The 17,004-nt window shown below is 47.5% G+C and overlaps 2 protein-coding genes across 2 annotated transcripts in view; both read right to left on the bottom strand.

The window, feature by feature from the left end:
* LOC121586703 (TBC1 domain family member 5) overlaps nt 1-8,214 on the bottom strand; it is a 48,363-nt gene extending 40,149 nt beyond the window's left edge. The window contains exon 1 of the mRNA XM_041903627.2: nt 8,114-8,214. The gene's annotated coding sequence lies outside the window, so the exon portion shown is untranslated. The remainder of the gene's footprint in view (nt 1-8,113) is intronic.
* Nucleotides 1-17,004, bottom strand: part of LOC121585797 (DNA-binding protein SATB1-like) — an 85,574-nt gene that overhangs the window by 21,627 nt on the left and 46,943 nt on the right. The gene's annotated exons all lie outside the window — the stretch shown is intronic.

Genomic DNA, 17,004 nt, shown 5'->3' with positions numbered 1-17,004 from the left:
GATGACGGATCACCACCTCAAGCTGAACCCTGGCAAGACGGAGCTGCTCTTCCTCCCGGGGAAGGACTGCCCGTTCCATGATCTCGCCATCACGGTTGACAACTCCGTTGTGTCCTCCTCCCAGAGTGCGAAGAGCCTTGGCATGACCCTGGACAATGCCCTGTCGTTCTCCGCTAACATCAAGGCGGTGACCCGATCCTGCAGGTTCATGCTCTACAACATTCGGAGAGTACGACCCTGCCTTACACAGGAAGCGGCACAGGTCCTAATCCAGGCACTTGTCATCTCCCGTCTGGATTACTGCAACTCGCTGTTGGCTGGGCTCCCTGCCTGTGCCATTAAACCCCTACAACTCATCCAGAATGCCGCAGCCCGTCTGGTGTTCAACCTTCCCAAGTTCTCTCACGTCACCCCCCTCCTCCGCACACTCCACTGGCTTCCAGTTGAAGCTCGCATCCGTTACAAGACCATGGTGCTTGCCTATGGAGCAGTGAGGGGAACGGCACCTTCAGGCTCTGATCAGTCCCTACACCCAAACGAGGGCATTGCGTTCATCCACCTCTGGCCTGCTGGCTCCCCTTCCTCTGCGGAAGCATAGTTCCCGCTCAGCCCAGTCAAAACTGTTCGCTGCTCTGGCACCCCAATGGTGGAACAAGCTCCCTCACGACGCCAGGACAGCGGAGTCACTCACCACCTTCCGGAGACATTTGAAACCCCACCTCTTTAAGGAATACCTGGGATAGGATAAAGTAATCCTTCTACCCACCCCCCAAAAAAAAAAAAAAATAATAATAATAATTGTAAAGTGGTTATCCCACTGGCTATAGGGTGAATGCACCAATTTGTAAGTCACTCTGGATAAGAGCGTCTGCTAAATGACGTAAATGTGCCCTTGAGCAAGGCACTTAACCCTAATTGCTCCTGTAAGTCGCTCTGGATAAGAGCGTCTGCTAAATGACTAAAATGTAAAATGTAATGTAACTTTTACGGGATAGAAGTAAGTTGAGATATTATCAAATGTCATGTACATTTCATTTTTATTAGGCTTTAATAAACCACAAGTTGGTATTTGAAACTAAATTAATGGAATGAGCTGCAGTAATCAGAGGAAGGCACAATCTAATGCGAAACAGCTATTGCCTAGATCATTGATTTAGCAATAAGATCAGGAAGATAGGGACTAGATGTGCAAAAATAGATGAAGAATGATGAGCTTTTTGGTAATGATAGACTGCTGTAAAGCTTGGGTACTCCATTATGTACTGTATACTGGTAAATTAAGTGATCTTATCTATGGGAAGGCAATGGCAGCCCATGGTAAAATCATTTGGAACTCTGAGGAGGAAGAACAGTTTATGTTGTTGCTCTCTTCCCAAACAGTCTTAGCTTTTCCTACATATATCAGGGATGTTACCCAAATGGTAGAGAGTAAAGAGGGATATGACATTGGTCGTGATTTAAAGATGATGGGTTTTTTTTTGGTGGGCTATTAGATATAACTGGGTTAATCACGAACATATAGGTTTTTATTCTTTGTTGCTAGGCAGAAGACTTAGGTAACCTAGGGTCGAAGTGCTTGCTCTTACTTCAATCCATGGCTGTCTTTTGTCTCTCTTCAAACATTGTGAAGGGAGCGGCACCAGGATTAAGCAGAGTTCAGGCTAAAACCTGTCTCTCCTTTGCTATCTTCTTGATTGATTACAGCATGAAGGGGGGTTGTGTTAGGTTTGAAATATTTAAATATGGACTTGTCATGTCCAACAATCAGTCTTCAGGTCAAGCCCGGGAAGAACAGAGTTTGAACTAAACATAAGTGTTTTTACAAGATAAGAGATTGATTGGATTACTAATTGATTCTGAACTGAATGAAAGTCGAATTTAGCCGCCATAAAAGACGAAGGAAGTGGGAGGAGCAATAAAGAAGCAAAAGACAGTCTCAAAAATAAAAGGCATGGCAATTGGTTGATAAATTACCTAAGTGATTGTTTAGGTAGGTGGTAATATTGACACATGAGCAGAACTGTGTGTCAAGAGGGGGGAAGAGGCTAATGGTAGGATTAAATAATATACGAAGGAGAGGACAAAATACTTAAAAAAATAAATAAAAAAAAGAAGTCAGAAATTGTTAGATTAATCTGAACATGTGTGAAGATAGTTTATTAACCACACCCGTATGTCAGAGGTTTTGTGCCCCAAAGGTGAACTAAAGGAGAAGGTGACCCACTCTATCTAACCAGGTGACTGGTGAGCATCCAGTCCCTAAAGAAGAAAAACTGGAAGCAGGCCTGTTGGGAAGGGCCGTATCAGGTTATATTGGTCACTGTCTTTGCCATTAGAATAGCAGAAAGAGCAACCGGGTTCCATGTTACCCACTGCAAGAAGGTAAGACCACATACAAGCACCACTGAACACACGCAGAGTTGGAGAGAAGAACTTGACCAATAGGGTCCGGGGGTCACCTCTGTTAATGAAGATCTCCTACCCCGACCTATCATCACTGTAGTGTGTTCTTAGGGTGTGAGTATGGGGTGGTACCAAGCAGAAGGACTAAAGGCAGGAGAGGGTTGGCGGTTTTTGGGAATATGGGTGACCCTGAGCTGCATCATAGTCTCAGCAATAGTCTTGGTATGTCAAGATCCACCACCACCTCGCACCAATTACGCTATGGCCTTACCATTATTAAGAAATAAAAGGGAAGCGACCCGACATACTGACCGTCAAGGACGAGTGATCTACAAAATAGGAGTCAGAGAAGGGTGGGGAGTAAGATTCAAAATTAGGATTAGGGATCTTATCAGGGCGGATAAGCGAGCAACGTGGGATTATAAAATCCCATTGTATTCATGTTCAGCTCCCTCGGCGGATTGTTCCTGGGCTCAGGTATTTAGACATACTGGGGGACGGAGATATGAGACGGGGGGGGGGGGCTGGACGTCCAGATGGAGGATAAGAAGGTACAACGACATCCCCACGGAGATGGTAGTAACAATAGTAAAGGTCACTAAAGAGGACATGAAAATAACTTACTGGGCTTGTGCGGACGAATACGGACGGGATACTTGTCTAAGATTACATTTGATGGAGTCGAAAGATATGGAGGGCACAGGTACTGTCATTAATCCTTTAATAGCAATAGACCGAGTAGATCAGTCAAGGGATGACGGAGTCAATTCGACTAACCCGTCCACTATGAAAGATTTTCTCCTCCAAGAATGGAACCAAGGGGAAGTGGAGGGGGTCCCTGATGAGAATCTCTGGTTAAAGTGGATGAAGTACACCGCTAGGGCCTTGGGGGAGACCAATTGTTATGTATGCTCCATTGGGCGACCGACAATGTTTCTCTGTGTATTAGACCTGGGGTCCAATCAAAAAGAGCCCAATTGCACAGGGATTGGGCTGGCAAAGTTGACTTACTCAGCCAGCTCACCTAGATTCACTTTAACTCCTGGCGAATACCAGTGTTACAGACATAGAAATGGCACCCGTAACTTGGGTGATTTTGATGGCTGTAAGGAGATAATTAATGTGACTGATTTAGATAAGGAAGGGAGGGAAAAAAATTATGAACCTTTCCATCCCTCTGACTGATGTGTGGTGGGCATGTACTAACAAAGGGAGCATTCGACAGACATTACCAGAAGGATGGGTGGGTACTTGTGCACCAATATTGTTGATCCAAACCTGTAAGAATTAGTCATATCAACACCATTATCCCAGAAACCCTAGACCACTCCAATTTGCATACCGCCCCAACTGATCCACAGATGATGCAATCTCTATTGCACTCCACACTTCCCTTTCCCACCTGGACAAGAGTAACACCTACGTGAGAATGCTATTCATTGACTACAGCTCAGCGTTCAACACCATAGCGCCCACAAAGCTCCTCCCTCTGCAACTGGATCCTGGACTTCCTGACGGGCCGCCCCCAGGTGGTAAGGGTAGGTAACAACACATCTGCCACGCTGATCCTCCACACGGGGGCCCCTCAGGGGAGCGTGCTCAGTCCCCTCCTGTACTCCCTGTTCACCCATGACTGCATGGCCAGGCACAACTCCAACACCATCATTAAGTTTGCCAACGACACAACAGTGGTAGGCCTGATCACCGACAACGATGAGACAGACTATAGGGAGGAGGTCAGAGACCTGGCCGTGTGGTGCCAGGATAACAACCTCTCCCTTAACGTGATCAAGACAAAGGAGAAGATTGTGGACTACAGGAAAAGGAGGACAGAGCACGCCACCATTCTCATCGACGGGGCTGTAGTGGAGCAGGTTGAGAGCTTCAAGTTCCTTGGTGTCCACATCACCAACAAACTGTCATGGTCCAAACACACCAAGACAGTCGTAAAGAGAGCACGACAAAGCCTATTCCCCCTCAGGAGACTGAAAAGATTTGGCATGGGTCCTCAGATCCTCAAAAAGTTAAACAGCTGCACCATCGAGAGCATCCTGATAGGTTGCATCACTGCCTGGTATGGCAACTGCTCGGCCTCCGACCGCAAGGCACTACAGCGTACGGCCCAGAACATCACTGGGGCCAAGCTTCCTGCCATCCAGAACCTCTATACCATGCGGTGTCAGAGGAAGGACCTAAAAATTGTCAAAGACTCCAGCCACCCTAGTCATAGACTGTTCTCTCTGCTACCACACGGCAAGCGGTAACGGAACGCCAAGTCTAGGTCCAAAAGGCTTCTTAACAGCTTCTACCCCCAAGCCATAAGACTCCTGAACAGCTAATCAAATGGCTATTTGCATTGTTCCCCCCACCCCCTCTTGTAAGCTGCTGCCATTCTCTGTTTATTATCTATGCATAGTCACTTTAACTCTACCTACATGTACATATTACCTAAATTACCTCGACTAACCTGTGCCCCCGTACATTGACTCTGTACCGTTACCCCCTGTATATAGCCTCGCTACTGTTATTTTACTGCTGCTCTTTAATTATTTGTTATTTTTATTTATGTATTTTTTACTTAACACTTATTTTTCTTAAAACTGCATTGTTGGTTAAGGGCTTGTAAGTATGCATTTCACTGTAAGGTCTACAATTGTTGTATTCGGCGCATGTGAAATTTTTTTATTTTAATATCCCTCAAAACACAGGGATGTCAATTCGCACAGGATAAGTATTATCAGAGGACCTTGGAGTTTGCCAAAAAACAGCAGGTTAAAAATTACTGACATGGCAGATTCGCATGGGACTAAAATTATGGATGTGGTGTTGTGCGCTCGTGCACACAATTACATTACCCTACCTTCCCCAGTAAAACGAATCCCATCCGAATAAGGCTAAATACACAAAAGGGGATCCTGAAATGTTCTGTCTCAGTGTTTGTGTGTGAGAGACATGAAACACACACACACACACGCACAGTTGCGCACAAACACTTATAAGGAACAAACACAAATAACTCTTGAAGCATGAAGACATTCATAGGCAAGAAACATCCTATTGCCCCTACCCTAGCAGTTTGGTAAATGTCCATAACTAGTCAGCTTCAACCATGAGTCTGGTTACTTTCAAGGTTTCATTCTATTCACTACCCAGGGAGTTGTTTCTCTGAGACTGTCACCCCTGCTTGCTTTACAGAGGATAGGCAGAGATTTCTGATAAGCAATTTGTGACAAATGTATTGGTAAAAAAGTGCAACACTAGCTAATATCAGTGATTCAGTCATTGTTCGGTGACTGAACAGTGTGAGGGGTCAAAACAACATGACACACTGACATATTATTGCAGTGTCTCGTCAGTGGTTTGCCTCATAATACAGAGATTGTTTCGTTTGAGTAGGTTATGTGCTGGTTGGCTGCTCATTTCAGTCCCTGCAGTCAGTGCACCTCGCGCAGAGATCAAAGGTTCGATACTGACAGAACGGTTCTCTCATGGGACAGACCACTCCTGTATGGACGGCCTCTGGCCAAAACAACTGATACAACCTGACTGTGGTACTGTCACTGCACTATGCTGGGTCACGATAGTGCTGTTGGCAACTGTAACTTGGACAAAATAAAAACAGGTAGGCCTAGACATTGGCTAGCTAGTGCTTGCCATCATTTAAAACAAGAAGAAACATAGTTAGCAAATAGCTTTGGGACACAACATCGGGAGTCTGTATTGGTTGGACTCCCTGAGTTGTGAATCGTTCTGGTGGATGTAGAAGGAAAATAACCAGCTATACCAAAAAAACGTTTCCTGTCAACAAATGCATATTTATAATCTCTAGGAACTGTATAGAGGAGGGGAGAAAATGGACTCCTGGGCGATCGGACAATATGTTTGTACATAAGGAGGGGGAAGCAGGGGGGGCTGGGTGTCCCCTCCCCGTGGGACTTTTATTTATGTGTCTGTTTATTATTACAACAGTGTTTTGTGTTACTGTCCCCATTGGCAGCTATTTACTTTACCCTTCCATCCCTCCACTGTTTGGTTCTGTCCACAAAGGGGCTAAGTGCATACCATTCAGTATTCTGGAGAGGCCTGCTTGGCTTTCACTAATTATATAAGGGAAGCATGACAAGAAGCAAACACACTCATGTGTTGGAGAGAAGTCGTGCATCTAGTCCTGTTTACTGTTTGATTTGTATTAAAACATTATTTTAGAATCATTTAAAAAAATTAAACTTTAACTCCTTTTATTTTATTTTATCAATCTGAATCTTACTGTAGCTCTATGTTTTAAAACAGCACTGTTTCTAGCTTTTAGCTGAAGTTATTTAAATGTTTTTGGGGATGTGGAGGTGGATAGAAGGGTAGAGTTCCCACAAAAGATGAGATGCATACGAAACATTAATTTGTTTTTTCCAGTTATTAGAACTGTTAAGGTCCCCTGGATTGATGAGGAATTGAAAAACTGTGTAGTTGAGAGAAATAAAGCAAAGGGAGTGGCAAATATGTCTGGCTTCACATCTGATTGGCAGACATATTGTAAATTGAGAAATTATGTGACTAAACTGGGGCCCCATGTAGCTCAGTTGGTAGAGCATGGCGCTTGCAACGCCAGGGTTGTGGGTTCGTTTCCCACGGGGGGCCAGTATGAAAAATTTATGCACTCACTAACTGTAAGTCGCTCTGGATAAGAGCGTCTGCTAAATGACTAAAATGTAAAATGTAAATGTAAATGTAATGTATTTACCAGGCATAACGTGAAATGTTATCAAATAAACGCCTGAATCCAACTTTAGTCAGAACAGCACCGGTCCATATTCCTGCTGTGTGGACAGTGGTAGATTTCGTGGTAGGAAGTCTCACGTGAAGTGCATGGTCCTAATGGCAGCCCGCTAACTCAACAGGAATATGGTGCTGTTCAGACAAAAGTTGGATTCAGTCGTTTATTTGAAGCCGAGGGACACATTTCACTTTACATCTGCTAAATATAGTTAATAGAGAACATACATATGCCTTTGTTGACAGGAAACGTTTTTTGGGTAAAGCCAGCTATATTGTGGTAAGGTTATTTTCTGTCGCCAACCACCAGAACGAAACACAACTCAGGGAGTCCAACCAATACAGACTCCCGATGTTGTGTGCCAAAGCTAGCTAGCAAACAAAAGATAAAGTGGCCAACTAAATGTCTCAAAATGCATCAATCGAATGTCAACAGGGTAAAGAGACAGTTTAACATATTATAACTAGCTAGTTAAACGACGGGTAAAATACATGTCACTAGCTTCCTTTATAGAAAAGGTGATCGGACCAATTTTCACCTCAATGACTGTCGATGTGCAATATATTGGCATGATATAGCTAGCAACTAGCTCTCCCTAGATGTCCAGCATGGTGGTACAAAAACAAACATGTCTTTAACTAGGTAGCAACACCATGCATATTTACAATTGCTAGAAAATACTTACTTCATCATGCCACTACGTCGTTGCTGATGGCTAGCTATATAATTTAGTTTTCAAACTGTCTCGCAAGCTTCTTTCGGGTTAGCATTCAGGCTAGCTGCACGAGCTTGCACACAGGCCTAACGCTACACTTCCGACATGCAGCTCCGTAGCTAAAGACAAAACAATATAGTAACTTCAAACAAACGCACGGGTTATTTCCAGTTATTAAAAATGCCATTGCATATTCAGTCGTTTAACGTGAGTGTGCGTTTTACCTGTTATGCTCATGCGGGGCTCCCCATTCTGTTCTGTCTTCTGATCGTAAACAGTCGCGAGTCAAGTGGATGTGTGTTGAGGCACTGCTGATAGAACATGTGACCAGGGAGGTGAAGTGATGTCAGCGCGTGCGCGTGCGGGATGCATAATTATCCCCGAAATAATCAATTATAAAAAAAGATAGGACGGGCTTGCAAAATAGTAACCTTGTGATATGTTTCATTTATATAGTCTAACATATCCTACATCAAAACATAGAATGCATCAAATGTGCGTCACTGTATTTCCTCTGTCATGTAATGAATAGGCCCATGATGATGAAGATGATGAGGATGATGCGTGTGTGGTGGTGAAGGCCTACATGCAAAGCCAATGTCTGTTGAGGATAATATATTGTAAATGGTGAAATGTTAAACGGTACAATAACTTGCCGTTGATTATTCCCAGACAGACTGAGCAACAATGCTTACATTGTACAGTTAGGGTTTGCAGCATAATAAGAGGCAGCCCCTGAAGAGCTCCATAACCACTAGCCCCCTGTAAGTAGAACAGACAACTATTGTGTCAGATTGAAGGCTTTGTGTGTGTGTGTGTGTGTGTGTGTGTGTGTGTGTAATACGCTTAACAATAACAACAATAACACAATTTTTTAGTTGTCAGTGTTTATTAGGATTTTAGTGGCAAAGAAGAATAAAATAATCAAAATATAAGGTCAACTCCCAGCAGAGCCCCAAGTCCAATGGGTATATCCTCTGGCATGTTGATGTTGGCATGTTGATGTTAATATGCTGATGTTCTTCGTATCCATAGCCAGAATGATTTTGCAGTGCCTGGTGATCGAACAGGTGTCCTGTTATATTCATCAGAGGTGTAGGGAGGGTGAAGTCTGTGAATCCAAAATTTTTTAATTATACAGATGATTAACAAAACATGCACACAACAGTATTCATACCTTGGTTACTGTGGTAAATGTGAATGAAAAAAAAACTATTTTGATAATGGTTTTCATACACATAACTTGTCCATAATGTAGAGGCCTGTGGGATATTAATTGAAGAGGTAAGGGAGGAGGATGGTACATGTGATCTGCATAACATACCAATACCAATTGACATACCTTTGTATGCCTCCTCTTCTGTAAACCTGCAGACACAGACACAAAAGTGAGCAGTTCAGTAATCTGTACCCAATACAGCTAGCCTTCAACATATTCTTATAGCATACATATTCTTACCTCTTTGTTGATTGATATCCATTGAATTGTATCCATTTTCTGTTTTGCACAAATATGAAAAGATAGATGGTATCATCATAAAACAATATCAATTTAGATCGTACAAGGGACAAACCTTACCTTAAATTGAGGAGATCTTTACATTTTTCAGTTAAGTGCCTGCACCTGCTGTCCTTTCAAATTCAAATCCAAATGTTTCAGTTGGGCAGTTAGGTTCCTGCAAGAACCCCCACCAACTAATGAGGTTCCTCGATGAACCCCACCTCCTATGGGGTTCTTGGAAGAACCTTTTGGGTGCAATTTTCAGTGCCAAGAACCCTAAGGTTCTTCAACAAACTTTGAGGATCTTAGAAGAACCCTTGTTGAACCCCTAATTTTTTAGAGTGTATATGCCTACCTTACTTTTATAACTTTTCATACATGACCTGTCCTCTTCAACACCTCAGTTCCCCTTCTATAAAGCCAGGCCATCACTAGGGGTGCTGTAACAGAAGGCAGGGCTATAGTCTGCAGATATTTGTAGAATATAATCGTTTTTGATGAGACTGGTTGTTGTCTCATCATGAACTTTCTTTAAAATACTTGATTTCAAATACCAGTGTGAAGTGGCACTGGAGGCCTGTTGGTAGGGTTGGGGTTAGTTGGTAGGCCTATAGCGCAAAACTCAGGGTGAGGGTGTTTATTTGCAGGAGGTGAAATAAAGTCAGTGAGAACTGTGTAGTATGTAGGCTACATACTGTATGTACAACAATAATAACAAACAGGAAGTAGACTCTTTACTATAAACAAACTCAGATAAAATGAAATAAATAATCAATAACTCAAAATACAGAGCTCTAATTAACACAGGCCTCAATCATGCCAGAAAGCCAGTATGGCAACCTTAACCCTGTCTGGCTGCGATAGGTATGACAGAGTTTATAGCTTCCATCAAGGCCTCACCTTGGAAGATAGCATTATGCACCAATCAACAATTAGGCTAGTGTACGGTGCATTCGGAAAGTATTCAGACCCCTTCACTTTTTTCCACAGTTTGTTACGTTACAGCCTTATTCTAAAATTGATTTAATACTTTTTTCCCCTTATCAATCTGCATACAATACCCCACAATGACTAAGCGAAAACAGTTTTCTTGTATACATTTTTGCAAATGTCTTTAAAAAAAAGAAAAGGAAATACCTTATTTACATAAGTATTCAGACCCTTTCAGACCCCTATGAGACTCAAAATTGAGCTCAGGTGCATCCTGTTTCCATTGATCATCCTTAAGATGTTTCTACAACTTGATTGGAGTCCACTTGTGGTCAATTAAATTGATTGGAAATGATTTGGAAAGGCACACACCTGTCTATATAAGGTCCCACAGTTGACAGTGCATGTCAGAGCAAAAACCAAGCCATGAGGTCGAAGGAATTGTCCGTAGAGCTCCGAGGCAGGATTGTGCCGAGGCACAGATCTGGGGAAGGGTACCAAAAATGTCTGCAGCATTGAAGGTCCCCAAGAACACAGTGGCCTCCATCATTCTTAAATGGAAGAAGTTTGGAATCACCAAGACTCTTCCTAGAGCTGACCGCCCGGCCAAACTGAGCAATCGGGGGAGCAGGGCCTTGGTCAGGGAGGTGACCAAGAACCCGATGGTCACTCTGACAGAGCTCCAGAGTTCTTCTGTGGAGATGGGAGACCCTTCCAGAAGGACAACCATCTCTGCAGCACTCCACCAATCAGGCCTTTATGGTAGTGGCCAGACGGAAGCCACTCCTCAGTAAAAGGCACATGACAGCCCGCTTGGAGTTTGCCAAAAGGCACCTAAAGGACTCTCAGACCATGAGAAACAAGATGCTCTGGTCTGATGAAACCAAGATTGAACTCTTTGGCCTGAATGCCAAGCGTCACGTCTGGAGGAAACCAGGCACCGCTCATCACCTGACCAATACCATCCCTACGGTGAAGCATGGTGGTGGCAGCATTATGCTGTGGGGATGATTTTCAGTGGCAGGGACAGGGAGACTAGTCAGGATCAAGTACAGAGAGATCCTTGATGAAAACCTGCTCCAGAGCGCTCAGGACCTCAGACTGGTGCGAAGGTTCATCTTCCAACAGGACAACGACCCTAAGCACACAGCCAAGATGGCGCAGGAGTGGCTTCGGGACAAGTCTCTAAATGTCCTTGAGTGGCCCAGCCAGAGCCCAGACTTGAATCCGGGTCGAACATCTCTGGAGAGACCTGAAAATAGCTGTGCAGCGATGCTCCCCATCCAACCTGACAGAGCTTGAGAGGATCTGCGGAGAAGAATGGGAGAAACTCCCCAAATACAGGTGTGCCAATGTAACGATCCCGGCTGTCTGAGTCGGGTCCTGTCTGGTGACGAGTGTTCCTGTTCGTAATCTCCAGTTTCCCGAGGGTTCGGGAACGCTCCGGGGAGCGCTCTTGTTTTCCGCACCTGCATCCCATCAGCAATCTGCACACCTGGTCCTGATCATCACCCTTCTTAGGCTCTGGCCGAACATCCAGTTCCTGCCGGATCGTTAGCCATGAACAGTATGTTTGTCAGCGTATCAGCCTTGAGTTCTAGCGTTAGTTTTTGTTGTTTTGCACCTTGTTGATTTGCTGTGTACTCACCTCCGTTTTGTTCTGTCTGCAGTCTCTCACCCGGAACCTTCACCCAACCTCTGCCTGATGGTCGGCGGCTGCCGAGCCATGTCTGGACCTACCACTGCACCCTCAACAACCCATCCACGCCACCCGCTCTGTCCCTGGATTATTCAGCCTCACTCGGGAGTCAATTAATAAACACTCACCTTTTTCTCTAAGTACCTTGTCCTGGTCTGCTTCTGGGTTCTGGCGTAGTAAACCGTGACAGAACGATCCGGCCAGTAATGAACCCAGCGGACCTGGACTCTGTTCGCCATGCCATTACCCATCAGGAGAAGATGTTGGGCCATCATAGCACGGTACTACAGGAGATCGCGTTGTCAGTTGGAACCTTTCTACCGGTCTGACGGAGGTCCAGAACCAACGCAAGTTTCCGGTGGAGGATCCACTACCGGTTTCACCCATCTCGCCTGCCGCTTCGGGAGCTGTGTCCTTCCGTGAGCCCGAGGTTCCGACGCCGGATAGATATGAGGGGGAGCTGGGAAGATGCCGTTCCTTCCTTATGCAGTGTGGATTAGTGTTCGATCTACAGCCCTACTCTTATGCCACAGACAAGGCTAGGATAGCCTTTGTGATTGCGTTGCTGCGTGGTCGAGCGCTGGAGTGGGCTTCAGCCGTTTGGGAACGACAAGACCCCTGCATGGCTTCATACCAGGGGTTCACGGCCGAGATGAGGAAGCTCTTCGACCATTCCGTCCGAGGGAGGGACGCAGCTAGGCGCCTGTTTTCGCTTCACCAAGGAACTGCAGCGTGGCCGACTTCGTGATCGAGTTCAAGACGTTGGCTGTGGAGAGTGGGTGGAACGAGGAGTCTCTGCAAGCGGCCTTTACCAGGGTCTGTCGGAGCAGCTCAAGGATGAGTTGATCTCCTATCCGGAGCCTAGTGACCTGGACAGCTTGGTAGCCTTGTCTATTCGGGTGGATAATCGAGTCCGAGAGCGAAGGAGGGAGAAGCAATGGGGTCCGTCCAATCGATCAGCTTCTCAGTTCCCAGTCGGGTCGGGTGGTGGACCAGAACACGTCGATCATTCTCCACCACAATGGATTAGTGGAGAGGTCCTCTCTCCCGATTCTGAACCCATGCAAGTGGGGCGGCACGGGTTAACCAAGGAGGAGCGTCAACATAGACGTCAGACCAACTGCTGCCTCTACTGTGGTAGCTCGGGACATTACATCTCCACCTGTTCCCGGCGGTCGTCAAACTGCCCGGCTCGCTAAAGTTGGGAGGACTTTTAGCGAGCCAGTTTCAACCTCTCAGTACCTCTGTCAGACCCCGTTTCCCGGCTACCCTTGTGAACAGGAATCAGAGCTTAGCGCTTAACGCTTTTATCGATTCAGGTGCCGATGGAAGCTTTCTTGATGCCGAGTTGGTGGAACAGCTGGGGCTTTCCAAGGAGCAATTGCCGGAAGCCATTGAAGCGACCACTCTGAACGGCAGTAGTCTGGCACGTATCACGATGAGGACTGAACCCGGTTAAGATGCGGTTGTCGGGGGAATCATTCTGAGATGATTTCATTCTTCATTCTGCCGTCTTCCCATGTTCCTCTGGTCCTTGGATACCCCTGGCTGAAGGAACACAATCCCACGTTCGATTGGGTGACGGGCAAGGTAACGAGTTGGAGCCTTGATTGTCATGCTAACTGTCTCAAGACTGCCTGCCCCCATTCGGTTCCCAGTCAGGTGATTGAGGCTAAACCCCCAGATTTGTCCCTGGTTCCCGAGACATATCACGATTTGGGGAAGTTTTCAGTAAGCAGAAGGCTCTGTCACTCCCTCCCCACCGACCATATGATTGTGCCATCAACCTGGTCCCTGGAGCTGTCTACCCCAAGGGAAGGTTATACAGTATCTCCCGACCTGAACGTGAGGCGTTGGAGACCTACATCAAGGAGTCCCTAGCTGCTGGTCTCGTTCGTTCCTCGTCATCACCCCTGGGGGCAGGATTCTTCTTTGTGGGTAAGAAGGATGGCTCTCTTCGACCGTGTATTGATTATCGGGGGTTGAATGACATCACGGTCAAGAACAAGTATCCCCTGCCCTTGATGAGTTCTGCCTTCGACTCCTTACAGGGTGCTACGGTGTTCACCAAGCTAGACCTACGCAATGCGTATCACCTGGTCCGGATCAGAGAGGGGGACGAGTGGTTGACGGGTTTCAATACACCGATGGGTCACTGAGTATCAGGTGATGCCGTTTGGACTGACCAATGCTCCAGCGGTATTCCAGAGTATGGTGAACGACGTCCTGAGAGATATGATCGGTCTCTTTGTGTTTGTTTACCTGGATGACATTCTGATCTTCTCGAAGGAACCTTCCGACCACGTCCAGCATGTCCGGCAGGTTCTGCAGCGATTGTTGGAGAATCGCCTGTTCGTGAAGGCCGAGAAGTGCGAGTTTCACGCCCACACGACATCCTTTCTCGGGTACATCATCTCCAGGGGAGAGATTAGGATGGACCAGGAGAAGGTTAGAGCGGTTCTGGAATGGGCCCAGCCCGGTACGAGATTGCAGCTCCAGAGATTTTTGGGGTTTGCGAATTTCTACCGCAGATTCATCCGGGATTACAGCCGTGTGGCCGCTCCGTTAACTGCCTTGACTTCCAGTATCAGGACCTTCAAGTGGAATCCGGAGGCGGATCGAGCGTTTCTGGATTTGAAGAGGCGATTCACCAACGCACCGATTCTCTCTCAACCGGACACGGGCCGTCAGTTCGTCGTTGAAGTGGACGCGTCTGATGTGGGAGTTGGCGCCATCCTGTCGCAGCGATGCTCCACGGACAGTAAACTCCATCCCTGCGCCTACTACTCGTCGCCTTTCGCCTGCGGAGAGGAATTACGATGTGGGTAACCGGGAGCTTCTCGCGGTGAAACTTGCCTTGGAGGAGTGGCGCCACTGGTTGGAGGGGGCGGAGCAACCGTTTATTGTCTGGACTGACCACAAGAATCTTGCTTACGTGCAATCGCTAAACGTCTCAACTCCCGTCAGGCCAGGTGGGCGTTGTTTTTCGGACGATTCAAGTTTGCCCTGGCGTTCCGACCTGGATCTAAGAACGGCAAGGCGGACGCCTTGTCCCGGATGTTCTCCAAGACGGAGGAGAGTGGGCCCAAGACCGAGACAATTCTCCCCCGGAACTGCGTCGTGGGAGCAGTTATGTGGAAGATTGAGGAGGAGGTGCTGGCGGCCCTCCGGACTCAGCCCGGTCCCGGTAACGGTCCACCCGGTCGGTTGTTTGTGCCTGAGTCGGTTCGTCCTGCTGTCCTCAAATGGTCCCACGCCAGCAAGATGGCTTGTCACCCTGGCGTGGCTCGGACAATGGCGTTTCTTCGCAGACGTTTTTGGTGGCCTGCCATGGCCGAGGATACTCGGGGGTTTGTTGCTGCCTGTCCAGTGTGTGCGCAGAATAAGAGTACCAATCGGCCCAGCTCTGGACTACTTCACCCCTTCCTATTCCCCGGCGACCATGGTCGCATCTGGCCCTGGACTTCGTCACTGGGTTGCCCGCTTCTGAGGGGAACACGGTCGTTCTGACGATCGTGGACAGATTCAGCAAGTTCGCCCACTTTGTGCCTATTGCCAAGCTTCCCTCTGCCTCGGAGACGTCCGAGATCCTGGTTAGGGAGGTTTTCAGGGTCCACGGTTTGCCCAGTGATATCGTTTCCGACCGTGGCCCTCAGTTTACCTCTGCTGTCTGGAAGTCCTTCTGTTTGGCCATTGGAGCTACAGTCAGTCTCACATCTGGTTTTCACCCCCAATCCAATGGTCAGGCGGAGAGAGCCAACCAGAAGATGGAATCCACGCTACGCTGTCTGGTCTCTTCCAACCCCACCTCCTGGGTCTCTCAGTTGCCTTGGGTTGAGTATGCCCACAATACTCTTCCTACATCTGCCACTGGGATGTCTCCCTTCCAGTGCCTGTATGGCTACCAACCTCCCCTGTTTCCTTCTCAGGAGAAGGAGCTCTCAGTGCCTTCTGTTCAGGCCCATATTCGTCGTTGCCACCGGACCTGGCATCGGGCCAGAAAGGCACTCCTTAGAGTTTCGGACCGGTATCAGCTCCAGGCGAATCGTCGCCGGATCCCCGCTCCCACCTATACCATCGGAGATAGGGTTTGGTTGGCCACACGGGATCTTCCGTTACGGACTGAGTCTAGGAAGTTGTTACCGAAGTTCATTGGTCCGTTTGTGGTGGAGAAGGTGATCAATCCAGTGGCAGTTCGACTCAAACTACCGAGACGCTCAGAGTCCATCCCACCTTTCATGTCTCCTGCCTCAAGCCTGTCCTCCTCAGTCCTCTGTTGCCTCCTCCGCCTCCTCCTCCTCCTCCTCGGATGATCGGAGGTGGTCCTGCCTACACGGTGCGGCGCATCATGGATTCCAGACGGCGGGGCCGGGGTTTCCAGTATCTCGTGGACTGGGAGGGGTATGGTCCTGAGGAGAGGAGTTGGATTCCGCGGCGACAGGTCCTAGACGCGGACCTCATCAGTGACTTCTACCGCCTCCATCCTGGCGCTCCGGGGAGTCCGCCCGGTGGCGTTCGTCGGAGGGGGGGTACTGTAACGATCCCGGCTGTCTGAGTCGGGTCCTGTCTGGTGACGAGTGTTCCTGTTCGTAATCTCCAGTTTCCCGAGGGTTCGGGAACGCTCCGGGGAAGCGCTCTTGTTTTCCGCACCTGCATCCCATCAGCAATCTGCACACCTGGTCCTGATCATCACCCTTCTTAGGCTCTGGCCGAACATCCAGTTCCTGCCGGATGCGTTAGCCATGAACAGTATGTTTGTCAGCGTATCAGCCTTGAGTTCTAGCGTTAGTTTTTGTTGTTTTGCACCTTGTTGATTTGCTGTGTACTCACCTCCGTTTTGTTCTGTCTGCAGTCTCTCACCCGGAACCTTCACCCAACCTCTGCCTGATGGTCGGCGGCTGCCGAGCCATGTCTGGACCTACCACTGCACCCTCAACAACCCATCCACGCCACCCGCTCTGTCCCTGGATTATTCAGCCTCACTC

The sequence above is a fragment of the Coregonus clupeaformis genome, unplaced genomic scaffold (assembly GCF_020615455.1).
Source record: "Coregonus clupeaformis isolate EN_2021a unplaced genomic scaffold, ASM2061545v1 scaf0650, whole genome shotgun sequence".
Lineage (NCBI taxonomy): Eukaryota > Metazoa > Chordata > Actinopteri > Salmoniformes > Salmonidae > Coregonus > Coregonus clupeaformis.
Note: the sequence above shows the minus strand (reverse complement) of the source record. Positions and strands in the feature narration are given on the sequence as shown.